Raw genomic sequence first — 19,510 nt, 5'->3', positions numbered from 1 at the left:
CCACCACAAGGCCGATTTGAACCTAGGACTTCTCACACTTAGTGCAAGAGGCTCTATAGCTTAAGCTAGAAAGCCTCTTGGTTCTCAGCTTTGGCCATCGAGCTCCCTTGTTCTTCTCTCTTGCTGTAAGTGGTCTAAGTGCCATACCTGGGCCAGTGAACCACACTTTGACTATGTCTACACTGACGTGATCTTGCACCAGAAGTATGCAAATGAGGTTAAGCGTGGACTATCGCTGAGCCTCATTTGCATATCTAATGAGCCACCATTTTTGTGGAAGAGGCTCTTGCGCCAGAAGGAGCTGTCTACACTGCCCCTTCTTGAGCAAGAAAAACCCTCTTGCGCAATGCTGTTACTCCTGAAAATAATCAGCATAACGGCATTGCACAAGAGGGTTTTTCTTGCGCAAGAAGGGGCAGTGTAAACAGCTCCTTCCGGCGCAAGAGCCTCTTCCACAAAATGGCGGCTCTTTAGATATGCAAATGAGGCTCGGCGATATTCCACCCTTAGCCTCATTTGCATACTTCTGGCGCAAGATCGCGCCAGTGTAGACATAGCCTAGGTGTGTGGATTACACAAGCCCACACCTCTGCAGATGTGTGGAGTCTCACTGAAGTTAATGGGTTCCCCATGAGTGCAGGGATCCACACTAGAAGATCTGGGTGCTGGTTCAGAGCCAGAGACTTATGGACAGTGGCGGATACAGGGCAGGGCGAGCGGGGCGGCCGCCCCGGGCCCCGCACTTCAAGAAGCCCCGCGCATGCGCCGTGTCAAAGGGGGGGGGGGCGGTGAAATTATGCTGCAAAATCCTCATCTGCCCCTGCTTATGGAAGTATAACTGTCACTCAGGCTCTCTGCGCAAAGTAGTTATATAGACCTAACCTGCAGAGTAGACAGGACTATGCGATTTGAGGGCATCTCAGGGAGGTGGAATATCTGCATCCATGGGAGAAGTACTCTCATCAGTTTCAGGAGCATCGTCAGGGCAAGTCCACACTACAAAATTCAATTGACCTAACTTACGTCAACATACAGCCACCACAGCGCCTGATTCACTTTCGCACATCCACCCAATGTTCTTGGCGGCGGCGCATTTCCTCCCTGGGACTGCACTGATTTAACTGCCAATGTGGGCCAGCCAGTGCTCCGTTTGTGCCACGGCTGACCCTTGGCAGCTCTGGGCTTGCCACATCAGTTATGCAAGTAAAACGATTGCGAATTGGTGGAGTCCTGGCACCTCCTTCATTATAAATGAAACACTGGGGACGCTGCACCCACCCAGCCACATTGACCTCGACACGATGCTTTTCACGACGGCGGAGTTACTGACAGGGCCGTCCTTATGACTTTGGGTTAGGGATGTGAACAGGTAACTGGTTACCCCATCAGCATCGCTTTTAATGGGTGATGCTTAGCAGGTAACAGTTAATTGTCACCCAGAAACAGCTCCCCGCCCGAGGCCCAGTGCAGGGCTGGAGCAGCCTCTGCCCGTGAGGTGGGCCCCACCCCTGTTTAATCAGTTAACTGGTTAAACTTACCTTTAACCAGTTAACTAATTCAGTGGGATTTTGCATCTCTACTTTGGGTGCCCTATGCAGCCCAAGCACCCACCAGGGAGCGGGAAAGTAACTCTGCCGGGGGCGGGAGGGGGATGCTCAGAGCCGTGGGGGCAGGAACAAGACTGATGGGGGAACAGGTAGGGAAGGGGAGTGGTGCAGCCCACCAGACCTCCAGAGCAGGGGGTGGGAGACTGGAGCTGTAGGTGTCACTAGGTAAAGCAGGGGGCCAGGGGACTGGGGCCACTGGAATTGAAGGGCGTCAAAGCAGAGAGCGGGGAACTGGGGAATTCACCCGCTGGGGCTGGGAGGTGGAGCATATGGCCGAGAGGCGGAGGGTTTGGGCCGCCAGAGCTGGGAGGTGAAGCAGGGGCTGGGGACTGGGCTGCATGGGCCAAGAGGTAGAGCAAGCGCTGGGAGGCAGGATGTTGGGGCTGCTTGGGGCGCTACTTAATTTGGGGCACAATGGTGCCCCAAATTTATCGGTGCTCTATGTAGCTGCGTATTTTGTGTATGCCTAAGAACGGCCCTCATTACAGAGTTACATTAGTGGGAGCTATGTTTTAGTGTAGATACTTAAGCCTGGTTTACACTGGGATAGTAGTCCGAAATAACACCCCCAAGGTCGAATTTGTAAGTGATGCGTCCACACTACCAAGCCCATTATTCCGGAATAAGGGGCTGCAGAATTTGAACTCTGTACTCCTGCTGTCCATGAGGAATAATGCTATTCCCATATCTGTAAGCCCAAAATAACATTAGTGTGCCTGCTACAGTGCTGCTAATTTGAACTAGCTGGCCTCCAGGAGGCCTCCTGTAGCTCCCCAGCACGCTTCCTGGGCTCTGAGTACAAGGAAGCGCATCCACATTAACGGCACCTGCCTCAGTCTACATTCGATTCTTCCCCGTGGTGAAGTCACGGAACTTCGAATTTGTAAAATCAGGTGCCCAGAAGCTGAATTTAATACATTTGAAATAATCTCCTAGGGTGCGTCTACACAGCAGGGCTTAACTCAGAATAAGCGACACAAATGGAGCTATGTCAATTGCGTATCTTATTTCAAAATACAGCCCGCTTCCTCCCCCTTCCCTTACTCCTTGTCCAATGAGGTTTACAGGAGTCGGAGTAAGAAGTCCTCCAGCTTGACAGGTTTTTGACATTATGTCGAAATAACTGCCAGCTGTGTAGACACAGACTAAGTTATTTCGAAATAATGTCGCTGTGTAGACATAGCTCTAGAGTTGACATGGCCTTACAGAGTTACGTCCACATAAGCTGCCTTACATTGACCTAACTGTAGTATGGGCCAGGCCGCAGCGTAGGCAAACCCACCCTCCCATAACGTCCCTGTGAGGGAAATACTACTCGTGGGTAAAATGAGATAAAGCGGATTGAAGTGGGAGCCACGCATGGCAGAACACACAGAAGAGTCCATTTGATACATTGCCTCTAGCGTCAGCCGAGATGGGATCCGCAGGGTCCGCCACGGAGCAGGCAGAGACGGCCATATTGTTACCACGCTCTTCACTCACGCTTCTCTGTGGATTTGCCCACAGACCAACAGCGCTGCTGCCATCCTGATCGGTCAGCAGCAGCAGCTTCCCATGTGTGCCAGCCACGTGGGCCAGCTGTTAGGTGGGCGCTGAGCCTCTCCGTTTTCATTGGCCTCTCCTTTTTCAGATCAAATATGGCTTTGGGGAGGCATGTCTCATCCATACGGACAAGATGACCAGCCCCGGGCCGGCCTTAGGGCCAGGCAAACTAGGCCCACGTCCAAGGGCTTGGGCTTGGGCTTCCCCACACTGGCTACGGCAGCACTTCAGTTGGCCACCCACAGCATGGACTCTTCCTCTACAACTCCTCCCAGCCGGGACGGTGGGCTTCTTCCCAACTCGTCTGCCCACTCCCTCCTCAACCAGCTGGCTTAGGGCTTCAACTCCACACCACTCCCCACCCCGGGTGGAACGGACTGTCCCTGGCAGCACAGCGACTAAAATGATTAGGGGTTTGGAACGGGTCCCATATGAGGAGAGGTTAAAGCGACTGGGACTTTTCAGTTTAGAAAAGAGGAGACTGAGGGGGGATATGATAGAGGTCTATAAAATCATGAGTGGTGTGGAGAGGATAAAGAAAAGTTATTTATTAGTTCCCTAAATAGAAGAACTAGAGGACACCAAATGAAATTAATGGGTAGCAGGTTTAAAACTAATAAAAGTTCTTCACACAGCGTGTAGTCAACCTGTGGAACTCCTTGCCAGAGGAGGCTGCAGAGGCTAGGACTATAATAGAGTTTAAAGAGAAGCTAGATAATTTCATGGAGGTTAGGGCCATAAAAGGCTATTAGCCAGGGGATAAAATGGTGTCCTTGGCCTCTGTCTGTCAGAGGCTGGAGAGGGATGGCAGGAGACAAATCGCTTGATCATTGTCTTCGGTCCACCCTCTCTGGGGCACCTGGTGCTGGCCACTGTCGGCAGACAGGATACTGGGCTAGATGGACCTTTGGTCTGACCCAGTACAGCCATTCTTATGTTCTTATGTTCACGGCCTACCACTACCTGCAGCGGAGCAGAATCCCTCCCTGCACCACTCAATCTCTGGCAGGGGTGTGGCCTTGCAGGGCCATGCCGGGCCAGGAACAAAACTTTCTCTCCATGTGGGTGAGCAGGGGAAACAGACCAGGCTGGGAACAGAGCAGGGGTACATAGAGGCTGGAAAGCGAGTGGCAGGGATGGAGGCAGGAAGTGGGGAGGATTGCGGTTAAGAGCTGAGCGCAGGATGTCAGGGAGTGGGATGGGGGAGCAGAGGAGGAACCAGGCTGGGGGAAGCCGGGCTGGGCGGTGAAGTCTGAATGGAGGAGGTGAAGGGCAGGGAAGGAAAGGATGGAAACAGCGAGGTGTCATTGCTTTATTTCTCTCCCCAGCCACGAGCCACTTAATCTAAGATTTAACATAAGATCCTGGTGTCAGAGGTTTGCCCCATCGGAAGAAAACTTTTCAAGGAAATATTTAGACAAAGTACTCTTTGTGCTGGTGCTTGTAGCACTGGTAAAAAGTTCCCACCGGACAGCCCTGGAAACTGACAAACATTGTCTACAAAAGCAGGTGCAACTCCCTGACTTTTCATGCTCCAACCCAGACCTGGGAATAAGGGAGTCATGTATCTCCTCTGCACTGGGGATTTGCCCTAGTTAGAGAAGCCAGAGAGAACAAATAATGTGGGATGGATATTAGTCACAATAGTTTAATGCATTACTGGAAGATGCACAGATACTGGAGCAGTGAGCAAGGTATAAAGAACCGATATAAAATATAATATGGTAGAATAGTGACTGCCCATACGTGTAGCTGCTTCAGAGCAAATGCCTAAGCCTCATTTTTCCTAGGCAAAAAGGCATTTTTTCTCCACTTTTCAGCTGACACTTGGTGACTAACACATTAGTGAAATCCTAGGCTATGTCTACACTACAGGCTTCTTGTGCAAGAAGCTTTTTGCGGAAGAAATCTTTTTGTGCAAGAGAGCGTCCACACTGCAAAAGCTCATCGAAAAAGCGACCTGCTTTTGTGCAAGAGAGTGTCCAGACTGCATGGACGCGCTCTCGAAAGCAAGCGCTAATAGCTATCCACAGAATAGCCACCAGGGCACTTGTGCTATTTTTGATAGGGGTTTTTTTTTTTTTTGCTCAAAAAGAGGCAGTTCCCCATCCACACACACCTTTTTGCACAAGAGCTCTTGCACAAAAAGGAGTTATTCCTTGTAGAAAGAGGAATAACTATTGTGCAAAAAACCCTCTCTTCTTTTGATTTTTTTGCGCAAAAAAGGCACTTGAGGTGTGGACGCTCCACGAGTTTTTGCAGAAAAACATCCATTTTTCTGCAAAAACTCTGTAGGGTAAACATAGCCCTAGTGTAGGCGAGGCAGCTGCAGTTTTGAAACGTGAAAGCAGGTTGAATGAACACTGCGGTGGGAGCCAGAATGGGAAAGGGTGAAATAATAATAATAAAAAAAGAAAGACACAGAGGTGGTAAAATTGGGGCTGTCTCCAAGCTTGTGACTGTGGGAAAAACTGGCAAGGGCAGGGGACAGAAACAGGTGGGTGGGACTGGGAAGACACTGGCCTTTTTAAAGAGCACATCCGCCAGCCAGGAATTAGTTCCCTTCCGTAAGCTGCACCTCCCAAGTGCCTCTTTACTTTTCAGGCAGTGTAAACCCTGTTTGTTGGCAGGTTTGCAGACAAAAAACTTTCACCCGCTCAGGCAGGAAAGGTCTCTTGCCCACAAAGCGTTGTTTACACTAACTTTTGTCCTTTCTGGGGTGGAGGCACCATTGAATGACAAAAGTTTTGTTGCTCAATTGGAAGCGGAGACAAACCTCAGAGGGAAACGCTCTTTTAGGGAGAATGAAAGGCCCTTTGGGAGGTGATGGCCCAGAGCAGTGGCAGGCAAGGGCCTGGATTTGGGATGTAAATGTGTGACCTTTAAAACAGTTAACCAATAAGCATCAGTTTATTGGTTTCTATTACGGTTACATGCTAGCTCCCCGGAGGCCAGCTTCACTGTGGGCTCTACAGTATGGCTACATCTAGACTGGCATGATTTTCCGGAAATGCTTTTAACGGAAAAGTTTTCCGTTAAAAGCATTTGCGGAAAAGAGCGTCTAGATTGGCAGGATGCTTTTCCGCAAAAGCACTTTTTGCGAAAAAGCGTCCGTGGCCAATCTAGACGCGCTTTTCCGCAAGAAAGCCCCGATTGCCATTTTCGCGATCGGGGCTTTTTTGTGGAAAACAAATCTCTGCTGTCTACACTGGCCCTTTTGCACAAAAGTTTTTCGGAAAAAGACTTTTTCCCAAATGGGAGCAGCATAGTATTTCCGCAAAAGCAGTGACAATCTTACATGAGCTCGTCAGTGCTTTTGCGGAAATTCAAGCGGCCAGTGTAGACAGCTGGCAAGTTTTTCCGGAAAAGCAGCTGCTTTTCTGGAAAAAGTGGCCAGTCTAGACACAGTCTATGACTTTTATATATAAGCTTTAAACTGCAGAGGCCGCAGGGCGTGTAACTGTGTAAGCGCTAGGATTTTTAGCAGTTACACGGTTACATTTTTTAATGGTTTTTTACGTCCCTTGCCTGGATGAGGATTGGACTCAGCCACTGGGATCCACTATTTCTTTTTTGTTATTCAAATGAGTTTGGGGTCCTGGCTGATATTTCAGCCATCCTGTTTGCCACGCACACAAAGGTATCTCACTGCCAAGCCGCTTTCCGGAAAGAGGAGGGGAAGGCTGCCAGGTGATCTCCCACTCCCCATGCAGCCATGATGGAACCTCCATGTTTAATAATTGACAAATAAAATGAGCAGAATTTTGCAGAATTTTAAAATATTGTGCACAGAATTTTTAATTGTTTGGTGCTGAATTCAGGGCTGGCCCGAGCCATTTTGGTGCCCCGGGGCTTGGGCAGGTGGCACCGCCCTGGGCGCACAGCACATGAGCGAGCCTGCCCGCCCCGGGGCGCATGGGCCCGCCTCCAGGCGCATACGCAAGCCTGACCCCGGGGCACGCGGGCGGGCGCATGACACATGCGCTTCCCAGCTACCGCCACTGGCACGCAGCCCGGGGCCACCAGGGAGGGCCGTGCCTGGCTATGCAGGGCCCCATGGCAGCGGGGGGAAGGGCACTGCGGGGGTTAACGTGGCCCCCACCCCGGGCGGCCATTGCATCCCTCCAGGAGCCGGGCATGCAGCGCCTGATGGCTGCTATAAGGGACTTCACGCGCCCCTTACAGCTGCCATCAGGCGCCCCCCATTGGTTGGCGCTCTGGGCAGCTGCCCGGCTCGCTCACCCCTTAGTCCAGCCCTGGCTGAATTCCCTCAGGGATGTAGGCTGCAGGTATTTCTGGGAGTAGGTTGTGAGAGAGGCACTGGGAAGTGGGAAGAGGGGGGGGTCTGTGGGTAGGATGGTGCTAGGAATCTGTGATGGAGATTTCTGGGAGAGGGATGTAAGGAAGTGAGGGACAGTGTCCCTGTAAGCTGGGTGATTGTGCGGCCACTTGAGAGAGATTCAAATGCTGCCCGATTGATTATCAGAACACCTCTAGCTAGATTTTTGTTTCTACTGCTGGTGCAAGTGCACATACCTCAGTGCACATAAAATTATTCCTCACATGAATGGAATAAATCTGCACATGGATGGAAAAGATTTAGAGGGAACATTGGTGGGGTGTAGTTGGCAGGGAGGGCATTGTGGTGGGGCATGCTGGCAGTTCAGGGCTGGAGTTGGGGGTACACAATGTAGTGGTTAGTGGCAAAAGGAGTACAGGATGGGGTGCAGGGATATTTAAATCCCCGCTTCATTAGCAATTTTGACCTGCCTAATCTGCATCCCTCTGCCGGCAGAGGGGTGCAGTCTAGACATACCTTAACAGTGGCAAAATTATGTGAAAGTGTAGAAATAAGCCGGGCTCGTCGAGCGGCAGCAAGCCCCGCTCGCCAGCTGTGCGGTTCTGCGCTCTGCGCATGCACAGATTGCTCTGCGCCAGCTCTTCCGGGGAGGAATCTACTCGCCACGGGCAAGTAGCTTACGTTGTTTGTCGAGCCCTGGAAATAAGGCTGGTGCTAAGTCAGCAGAAAGAGTAGGAAGGGAAAGAAGGAGACACCAGGTCCATCAATTATTGAAGTCCCATGACAATATACACTCTAACATACAAAAGCGACGAGGAGTCCTGTGGCACAGACTAACAGATTTATTGGAGCATAAGCTTTCGTGGGCAAAGACCCACTTCGTCAGATGCACGTGAAGTGGGTCTTTCCTTACGAAAGCTTATGCTCCAATAAATCTGTTAGTCTATAAAGTGCCAGAGGACTCCTCGTCGCTTTTACAGATTCGGACTAACACGGCTACCCCTCTGTTACTCTAACATACAGTGGCCTATGTCCACAAGCTCCTGGACACATTAACAGGAAATCAAATTACATCGGTTACAGAATATGATCAAAACATTTAAGGTTTTTGTGAGCACACAGATGTCTGTCTAGTACAGGCAGTCCCCGACTTACGCGGATCCGACTTATGTCGGATCCGCACTTACGAACGGGGCTTTCTCACCCCGGAGGTCGAGGTGGCGGATTGCTACCTGCGAGCTCCAGGGCAAGAAAGCCCCGTTCGTAAGCTGCTCCGGTGCTCCTGGTCTGCTGGAGACCATCCCCAGCAGACCACAGGCACCGGGACTGAAGCTGCAGCCGCGGCAGGTCCCGCACCTCTGAGGCTTTGCCAGAGCAAAGCCTCAGAGGCGCAGCACCCCGCTGCCACTGCGGCTCTGCTCCCCGTGTCCCTGGTCTGCTGGGGGGGGGGGGGCGCAGCTAGTGTGCCCCCCCCCCCAGCAGACCAGGCTTTTGTTTTGGACCCTGGGGCAGAGCAGCTGGGGCGCTGCCGATTGGTCCTGCAGCGCCGCTCTGGGCACTACTGGACCAACCCGGCAGCACCCCAGCTGCTCTGCCCCAGGTCCTGATTCAGCCGCTGCTGGTCAGTTTCAGCAGCGGCTGAATCAGGACGCCTGGGGCAGAGCAGATGGGGTGCTGCTGGGTTGGTCCAGTAGCACCGAGGAGCGGCGCTACTGGAGCAAGCCAGCAGCACCCCAGCTGCTCTGCCCCAGGTGTCCCCAAGTCAGCTTCTGCTGAAACTGACCAGCGCTGACTACAGGAAGCCCGAGGCAGAGTTGCTCTGCCCCGGGCTTCCTGGAATCAGCTGCTGATCAGTTTCAGCAGCAGCTGACTTGGGGACGCCTGGGGTTCTTAAGTTGATTCTGTATGTAAGTCAGAACTGGCGGTCAGTTTCAGCAGCGGCTGAATCTGGATGCCAGTTCCGACTTACATACAGATTCAACTTAAGAACAAACCTACAGTCCCTATCTTGTACGTAACCCAGGGACTGCCTGTATACAATGCCAGGTCACACAAGCAAATGCAGCTATAGTAAGTCACCCTGGGAAAATCTAAAGATTATAGATGCCAATTTCTTAACTCAAAAAGTGTTGCCTCCACCCTGGGGGGAACTCTGTATGAGACCTTGTCTTGACAGATAACGAGTAACTGATCACAGAACTAAAAATTAGTAACTTAAGTACAAGTTATCATGACTTGATCACATTTATAATGTGCAAACAGAATAAAGTCCAGAGCAGGGAGATAGATGTATCTACATACATACACACGCACATGGACACATGGTGCTTTTGAAGAGTCAATTTCACAAAAATGAAAACAATTATGAATTATATCAGTTAACAAGAATAATTTAATAAGAAACATTTGAATGCTCATTGGGAATTGTTTAAGAATATTTTACTAGCCCCAAAAAAACACAGTCAAGAAAGAAAGTCATATTGATTCAAAAGCCATCTGGTTTGAAGGGAATGTGAAGGCTGCTATAAAAATAAGATGTAACAAATGGAAGAAAGGGTAAGTTAACAGCAATGAATATAAATAAGAAGCTAGGAACTGTACAAAGTTGATAAGGGAAGCAGAAGGATACAAAGAGACATCTAAGACCAGCAGAGTTAAGGATAAAAAGGAATTTTTAAAGTATTTGAGGAATAAAAAAAATCCTAACAATAGTATTGATCCATTATTAGATGAAAATAATAGAATTATCAACCATAATGTAGAAAAGACAGAAGTATTAAATACTTATTTCTGTTCAATATATAGAAAGAAGCAGACGATGTACTCATATGATTTCATAACACCTTTTGCATTCCACTATTATCTCTTAAAGATGTTAAACAGCAGCTACTAAAGTTCGACATTTTTAAACCAGCTTACCAGGATAACTACCATCCAAGAGCTTTAAAAGAGCTGATTAAGGAGCTCCCTGGCCCCTTGATGTTGGTTTGGAACACTGCAGAGGTTCTAGAACACTGGAAGAAAGTTCATGTTATGCCAATATTTTAAAAGGGCAAACAGGATGGCTCGGGTAATTATAGGCCTGTCAGCCTGCCATCAGTCCTGGGCACGGTAACAGAGCAGCTAATACAGGACTCAATTAATAAAGAATTAAAGGAGAGGAATATAATTAATGCCAATCAACACTGGTATATGGAAAATTTCAAACTAAATTGATTTTTATTGATTTTATCGATGACTGGCCCCTGTTTTAGAGATTTTCTCTTTTAATCTTATTGGTGTCTTCCTGTCAGCATACTCCTCTTCTTCCTTTCCATTTGAGCCACACACTGATAATCTCGGCTCTCCTTTCATTCTCCATTTCCCCAGATTCTGGAATCCAAATACTTCAAGCTGCCCTTTTGCTATCTAGTTTCAAGGCTATTTCTTCAGGATTCACGCGATTGACACGTAACTTGACCATACACTCTGTTTTCCCTCCGCTTATATTGAGTCCATCTTTCTCCAATGCATCCTTCCACTTCTCAAGATCTTCTTCCAGATGTTCTCCTCACGGCACAGAAGCCTGTTCTCAGCAAACAACATGCCCCAAAGGCCCTTTCTGTACACTCCCTGTGAGAGTCTCCAAAGATATACCAGAAGGGTTCAATGCTGATCCCTCAGGCATGCCCACTTTTACTAATAGATCGTCCCTTTTGGCACTAAGTTGTGACTTGTAACTACATACCTGAACTAGGGATGTAAGCAACTAGTCGACTACCCGATGAGCAAATGCTTATTGGGTAGCCAAGTAGGAACTCGACTAGTGGCTTCCCCCCCCCCCCCCGTCCCCTCTGCTGCCTCTATCAGAGAAAGACAGCAAGGGCGGGGAGCAGGAGCTGGTGCTGGGGGGAGCTGGCTTAAAAGCCGGTTCCCCCCCAGCACCGTCTCCGCGGGGGGCAGGGGACAGCAGGGAACTGGTGGGAGCGGGGATTAAAACAGTCCCACTCGCGCTGGTCCCACCGCTGCTCCTCTCCCTTTCTCAAAGGAAGAGGCACAGAGGGGAGCCTGCACCAATGGGGACTGCTTTGCTCCCCGCTGCCTCTCCCCCTTTGAAATATACAAGAGGTGCGGGCAGCTCTCATACATTCCAAAGGGAGAGGCGCTGCAGGATAGCGAGCGCCCCCCTTATTGACTAATCGAATAGTCGATGGAGAGTCCATCGACTACTCGATTAGCTGATTCATTGAAATTTCACATCCCTAACCTGAACAATCCATATGTAGGCATGTGTGACCATCCCTCCCCATCAGTCTGGGAGAGCGGCCACGCCCCCACACTCCTGAGTCCCTAGCAAGGCCAGCATTGTTGGCCCAGATCCTCAAGGCAGGGTCAGAGGATAAGTATTCTAGAGCCCCAGCCTCAAGCGGGGCAGGGCAGGGCAGAGAGACCAGCCCAGTGGTTTTCAAACTACGGGTCACGACCCAGGACTGGGAGGTGGGGTGTCAGGCGCTGGGGTCTCGGTGCTGCAGGGGGATCAGGTGAGCAGTGGAGGGCTAAGGCAGCTCCCTGCCTCTCCTGGCACCGCAGATTGTGCTGCACCCCAGAAGTGACTGGCAGCAGGCCCAGCTCCTAGGTGGATAACGAGTTCCTGCCCACTCTGCTGGTGTGCATTAGTCTCCCTAGTGTGCTTTAATAGGACAGTGTTTGAACCAGAGGACACTGAGGGCCTGTCTACATTAGGAAACGATTTTGAAATAACTTCATCTGCAATAATAACCCCCCAAGTGGCTATTTCAAAATCATTGAATCATAGAATACTAGGACTGGAAGGGACCTCGAGGGATCATCGAGTCCAGTCCCCTGCCCTCATGGCAGGACCCAGTACTGTCTAGACCATCCCTGATAGACATTTATCTAACCTACTCTTAAATATCTCCACAGATGGAGATTCCACAACCTTCCTGGGCAATTTATTCCAGTGTTTGACCACCCTGACAGTTAGGAACTTTTAGGTCTCCCTAAAAGTTTAGGACAGTTAGGAAATGGCACGTCCACACTACAAAGCAGCATCGAACTAGCTCAGAATGATTTCGAAATAGCACGGCCACACTGGCTGGAACCTGCATCGCATTTAAAGTATTCCAAGGAGGGCACCAGAAGGGCGAGACTTCCCGCGTCTGCTTGCTGAGGCTAGCTGAGACATGTGCGTACAGGGGCTCCTCTCTACAGCCGCGTCTGATACTACACTCCTCCACTGCCTCTGCCCTCGTGGGCCACAAAACTCGCAATGTGTGCTCCGGTTGCCCTGGCAGACACCACAGCGCTGACCTCATGGAGCCGGAGCTGCTGCAAAGCAACGCCAGGCTCACGGGCCTCTCGCTGTGCCTCATGGCGCAGTTCATGCAAACTGCCCATGTGCTGCTTCATCACGACAACGACCCGCCCGGACCTCTTAACCCCGGTCCTGGCACTCCTGCTGCAGCAAATGACCCTCAATCCCTTGCACGCTGTGAAACACCGGAGGGTGACCAGTTCCGACTGGTGGGACCGCCTCGTCCTGCAGCGATGGGACGACCAGAACTTCCGTATGTGGAAGGCCACCTTTCTGGAGCTCTGCGAGTGGTTCGGCCCTGCCCTCAGGCGACAGGACACCCGGCTGTGCTCCCGCAGGAAGTCAAGGCCATCAACACCATCCTGCTGCAGAGGATCGTCACTCTGGGGAATCCCAATGCCATCGTGGATGGCTTGGCCACTATGGGGTTCCCTGACTGTGTGTGGGGGGGTATAGACGATGCTCACATCCCCATCCTGGCCTCGGACTATATACACAAAGCGGCTGTGTCTAGACTGGCAAGTTTTTCTGGAAAATCAGCCGCTTTTCCGGAAAAACTTGCCAGCTGTCTACACTGGCCACTTGAATTTCCACAAAAGCACTGACGATCTCATGTAAGATTGTCAGTGCTTTTCCGGAAATACTATGCTGCTCCCGTTTGGGCAAAAGTCTTTTTCCGAAAGACTTTTGTGCAAAAGGGCCAGTGTAGACAGCAGAGATTTGTTTTCCGCAAAAAAGCCCCGATCGCGAAAATGGCGATCGGGGCTTTTTTGCGGAAAAGCGCGTCTAGATTGGCCACGGACGCTTTTCCGCAAAAAGTGCTTTTGCGGAAAAGCATCCTGCCAATCTAGACGCGCTTTTCCGAAAATGCTTTTAACGGAAAACTTTTCTGTTAAAAGCATTTCCAGAAAATCACGCCTGTGTAGACGTAGCCGGCGGGTACTTCTTTATGGTGCTGCAGGCCCTGGCAGACCACAAGGGACGGTTCACAGTCATTAACGTCAGCTGGTCGGGGAGGGTGCACGACGCCCGCATCTTCCGGAACGCCTGCCTGTTCCAGAAGATGCATGCCGGCACTTTTTCCCCTCAGAGTCGGGGACATGGTCATGCTGATCTGCAGGCTGAGTGGTGCAGCCTACCCCTTGTTCCCCTGGCTTATGAAGCCCTACACGGGCAGCCTGGACACCACCCAGGAGAACTCAAATGCCAGGCTGAGCAGGTGCCGCATGGTGGTGGAGCGCACCATTGGCTGCCCAAAGGGGAGGTTCAGGAGTCTCCTCACCTACTTGGGCATGAGCAAGCGCAACATCCCCTACGTGGTGGCCACCTGCTGAGTGCTGCACAACCTATGTGAGAGCAAGGAGGAGACCATTCTGCCAGGGTGGGGGTGGAGACTGATTGGTTGGCCAGGGTTTATGAGAAGTTGGACATCAGGGCCATACGGCCAGCACATCAAGGCGTTGTGCTCATCTGGAAGGCCTTGAGGGAGCATTTCAGCTAAGGCCACCTGTGAGACTGTCCCCCAGGCCTCTCCACAAGAGGCCCCTGCATTTCCTTTGTGTGCCTTTCCTCTCCCACCCCTCCCCCTCTCCTGCCCTCCCTTCCCACCTTCCTCCCTCCCCTGCAGAGGGAAATAAAATATGCTTTTTGTTTGGAAAAAACAATGCTGTTTGTTTGTTTATTTGGGGGATAAACATCAGGGGAGGGACTGGGAAAAAGAATCTGGAAAGGGAGGAAGGGGAGAAAGGGAGCTCAGGGATGGGGCTGGGACTGGTGCCTGTCTCGGGTAGCTCGGGAGGTTTCAGCTGCGCGAGAGTTTCCACTGTCATGTGTTCGGGGGCCCCACTGACTCCTGGGGGGGCTAGAAGGGGAAGCCAAGAGGGGCAAGGTAGGGAGTTAGGGGCAGTGTTCTCTCTAACATTTTCTATCCTTGAACAGGTTAAATTTTCTTTTGGGTGGGTTGAAATTTCTTATGTGCAACACCAATATTGAGGACTGTGTACCACCAATATAAATATATTAAAACAATGATAGAAATGTAGTCGTGTTAGTCTGGTGTAGCTGAAACAAAATACAGGACTATGTAGCACTTTAAAGACTAACAAGATGGCTTATTAGGTGATGAGCTTTCCTGGGCCAGACCTACTTCCTCAGATCAAATAGTGGAAGAAAATAGTCACAACCATATATACCAAAGGATACAATTTAAAAAAATGAACACATATGAAAAGGACAAATCACATTTCAGAACAGAAGGGGGATGCGGAGGGCGGGGGAAAGGTAAATGTCTGTGAGCTAATGGTATTAGAGGTGATAATTGGGGAAGCTATCTTTGTAATGGGTAAGATAGCTAGAGTCTTTGTTGAGCCCCTCACGTAGAGTGTTGAATTTTAGCATGAATGATAGTTCAGAGGATTCCCTTTCAAGTGCAGATTTAAAAGGCTTCTGAAGCAGGATGCAGGTAATTAAGTCATTGAGACAGTGTCCTTTCTGGTTGAAATGGCAAGAAACTGTTTTTTCTTTGTGATCCTGTCTAATGTCTGTTTTGTGGGCATTGATCCTTTGACGAAGTGTCTGAGACGTTTGTCCAATGTATATAGCAGACGGACGCTTTCGGCACATGATAGCATAGATTATATTTCTGGATGCGCAGGAATATGTGTTCTTGATCTTATAACTCACTTGGTTAGGTCCAATAATGGTGTCAGCAGAGTGAATATGTGGACAAAGCTGGCAACGGGGTTTGTTGCAAGGGAAGGTACCAGGGTTGGTATTAGTGTGGTATGTCCTGTGGTTGTTGGTAAGAATCATCTTGAGGTTAGGTGGTTGTCTATAGGAGACTATGGGTTTGTCTCCCAGAGCCTCTCAGAGTTTAGTGTCCTGTTCCAGTATAGGCTGTAGTTTATTGATAATGTGTTGGACAGGTTTAAGTTGGGAGCTGTAGGTGATGACAAGTGGTGTTCTATTGTTGGTTTTCTTGGGTCTGTCTTGAAGTAGTTGGTTTCTAGGTATTCGTCTGGCTCTTTCAATTTGCTTTTTTATTTCTCCGGTTGGGTAGTTGAGGTTTATAAATGCTTGGTAGAGATCCTGAAGCTTCTGGTCTCTGTCAGTGGGATTAGAGCAGATGCGGCTGTATCGAAGGGCTTGGCTATAGATGATGGATTGTATGGTGTGTGCTGGATGGGAGCTGGAAGCATGTAGGTAACTGTATGAGTCAGTGGGGTTTCTGTAGAGGGTGGTGTCTAATTTTCCATTGTTGATTTCTACTGTGGTGTCCAGGAAATGGATCTCTCGTGTGGAATGGTCCAGGCTGAGGTTAATGGTGGGGTGAGGGTTGTTGAAATCTCTGTGGAATGTCTCCAGTGTTTCTTGACCATGTGTCCAGATCATAAAGATGTCATCGATGTAGCGTAAGTAGAGAAGAGGTAAAAGGGGACGGGAGTTGAGGAAACATTCTAGGTCAGTCATAAAGATCTGTCCTTTTCATATGTGTTCATTTTTTTTAATTGTATCCTTTGGTATATATGGTTGTGACTATTTTCTTCCACTATTTGATCTGAGGAAGTGGGTCTGGCCCACGAAAGCTCATCACCTAATAAACCATCTTGTTAGTCTTTAAAGTGCTACATAGTCCTGTATATTAAAACAAGGGATAGTTAACAAGGAGCAATACTTACAATATTTAATATGACATCAAATAAAAAAGAAAGTTAACACTACCCTTGGAATATATATATCATCATCCTTTTTAACAAGTCAAGCTAGTAAGCACACCAAAATGCATAGCTCAGCTTTGAGATGCTAAACCAATCTATGAGTCAACTAGAAATAGTATTTGAAAGGAGAGCATGACTAATACAATATTTACTGATACTGGAAAGGAGAGTAAAAGGCATTCACTAAGGCGTATACAGTTTCTCTGGGGAATTTTTAGGATCCATGCTATAAAAATAGATAAAAATTCTCCTGATGTGAAACTTCTACCGTGTGTGTGTCACCAACTCAGAGAGTAGAAGCCCCAGAACAAATTAACACATGGCTTCAGAGTTTGTAGACAAATGCATATTTCAAAGAACTTGCAAATAAGGCTTCATGCTACAAAACAAAGGTGAGGAATCTGCAGCCCCCGGCATACCTGGATCTAGACCTCAAGGCTCACGGCTTCCCCCCCTCCCCAGCACTAGGGAGCCTGCACTGGCACTCGAGCCCCACTCCCCTGCTATCCCACCATGGAACTGGAGCATACAAAATCTATTTGCCTGAGGATCGGTGACCCCCAACCCTAAAAGGTTACCCATCCCTGCTACAAAACAACTAGTATCACACCTAGTACTTGCTATTTCTGACTCATGACAGCCAGAACTCTTCCACACAGCAAAGATCTGTCCTTCATGTTATACAATATGCCATGTATTAATTAGTAACACAGGATTTTTTTCAATAATTAAGATCAGAGTTTTAGATATCTGCAACACTACAAAAATTCTGTTAAAAGAATCTTTTTCATTCTTACCTTAAGAACATAAGAACATAAGAACGGCCATACTGGGTCAGACCAAAGGTCCATCTAGCCCAGTAGCCTGTCTGCCGACAGTGGCCAGCACCAGGTGCCCCAGAGAGGGTGGACCGAAGACAATGATCAAGTGATTTGTCTCCTGCCATCCCTCTCCAGCCTCTGACAAACAGAGGCCAAGGACACCATTTTATCCCCTGGCTAATAGCCTTTTATGGACCTAACCTCCATGAAATTATCCAGCTTCTCTTTAAACTCTATTATAGTCCTAGCCTTCACAGCCTCCTCTGGCAAGGAGTTCCACAGGTTGACAACACGCTGTGTGAAGAAGAACTTTCTTTTATTAGTTTTAAACCTGCTACCCATTAATTTCATTTGGTGTCCTCTAGTTCTTCTATTATGGGAACTAATAAATAACTTTTCTTTATCAGCCCTCTCCACACCACTCATGATTTTATAGACCTCTATCATATCTTAAGCCATTAACACCTATGTAAACTTTGTTTGAAATACAATTATGCAAATGTCCTGGCACACACACACCACCCCCATGGAGCCTCCTTCTACCCCCACTCCAACTCAGCCAGTCAGAAAGAACTGCAGCAAGTGAGTCAGGACACCCCATACAAACTGACCCCTGCCACACCCCAATGCCAACACCTACCCACCTTCTCTTTCCCCCACCTGCCCCATGCAGTCAGCCCCTTACCTCTCCATGTCCAGACTACTTTCACTTTTGAAAGCTCCACTTTTGAAAGTGAGATCAGAAGGATATGCAAATTCCGGCAGAATTTGCATATTCTCTTTCGAAAATAGAGCGTCGTTTAGACGTACCCACAGACAGAGAGCTTCTATCCCTGCCCACTGGAGGAGGGGGGATTGTGGGAGAGGTGTGTGTGAGTGGTAGACGTTGCTTGCCGAAGAGCGTGCTACTGGGGTCCCCTCCTTGTCCCCCCACACCAGTAGGTTCCCATGCAGGGGATCAGTGTCTCCTGCCTTGCCATATTTGACCAGGAACGGATGCTGCCTAAGTGCAGACATGAGCCTGTGCCACGTGCGGCACTGCTGTGTGTTTCCATGGCCCCGGCCTCCTACGTGCGTGTAGGGGAAATGATGGATCTCACCTGAAGTGCCTTCCCCGGGTTCATCCGTGGCCTGGGAGACATCCTGGGAGGGGGAGACCGGCTCCAGGGGGAGGAGCAGCTCCTGGCTGGTGGGCATGGTGGTCTGGCTGGCCTCCTTCTCCTCTGCAACTCCTCCCTCGTGGAAGCTGATGCCTGGAGAGTCCTGGCTGGACTTGATGATGATAATGCGGGAGGGAAGGCAGGTGACCGTTCCCCTCCCAGGACGACATCGAGCTTCTTGTAATAGTGGCAGATGTGAGGAGCCACCTTAGAGCATCCGCTCTGCTCCCTGGCCTTGTAAGCCTGCCAGAGCGTCTTTATTTTCTTGCGGACCTGGTTGAGGGTCCGCATGTGTCCTTTTCTGGCCAGGTTGGCGGCCATCCGGCCATAGACATCGACATTCCTCCTCCTGGTGCGGAGATCCTGGAGGCTGGTCTCCTCGCCCCAGACCTCAATGAGGTCCAGGATCTCCACACCCATCCAGGCTGGTGCCCTCTTTTGACCCTGGCCAGGGGCAGCCGAGGGTGCTGTAGGAGTGCTGGCAGCCGTGGGGGTCTCAGAGGGAGTGCTGGGGTCCAACATGGCTCCTGGGATGGGTGCTGTATGGCACAGGGCTAAGGACCACAGGTGCCACCAGCCCTTGTCCTGCAGCCTGCTGCTTTAAGCTCTGCAGGAGAAGGGAAGCAGTGGAGATGTCAGGTGTGGCCAGAGCGGCCACAAGTGCAGCTGTGAGAGGCCTCTGGAGGCCAATTATTTCAAAATAGCAGCAGCTGAGCGTCCACACTCGCGCTATCCCTCATGGAAAGCAGGAGTTCTTATTTCCAAATAACAGGCTTGGTAGTGTGGATGCTCCGCTTGCTATTTCACAGTAACGCCCTAGTGTAGACCGCAGCTAACTGTGCTAAGGAAGGTGACAAAGAGCATAGGCCCTACAGAGGTGTGCTACTGCAATGGGTAACACGTGCTCATGGGGGGGGGGGGGTAACTTCACAAAGAGAAAACCGGGAGGGGGACCTCTGATTTCTGAACAGTTACATGGAAATTGAGAAACTGCTAAAACCAAACCCCTCCCCACAATGAAATTCATAAACCCTGTGAAAAAGAAGCCAG

At 49.8% G+C, this 19,510-nt stretch overlaps 1 protein-coding gene across 1 annotated transcript in view; it reads right to left on the bottom strand.

Moving 5' to 3' along the window:
- Positions 1-17,524: 17,524 nt before the first annotated feature.
- Positions 17,525-19,510, bottom strand: part of LIME1 (Lck interacting transmembrane adaptor 1) — a 50,368-nt gene continuing 48,382 nt past the window's right edge. The window contains exon 8 of the transcript XR_012896478.1: positions 17,525-19,067. The gene's annotated coding sequence lies outside the window, so the exon portion shown is untranslated. The remainder of the gene's footprint in view (positions 19,068-19,510) is intronic.

Source organism: Pelodiscus sinensis, chromosome 18 (genome assembly GCF_049634645.1).
Source record: "Pelodiscus sinensis isolate JC-2024 chromosome 18, ASM4963464v1, whole genome shotgun sequence".
Classification (NCBI taxonomy): domain Eukaryota; kingdom Metazoa; phylum Chordata; order Testudines; family Trionychidae; genus Pelodiscus; species Pelodiscus sinensis.
This window is presented reverse-complemented; position numbering and strand designations above follow the sequence as displayed.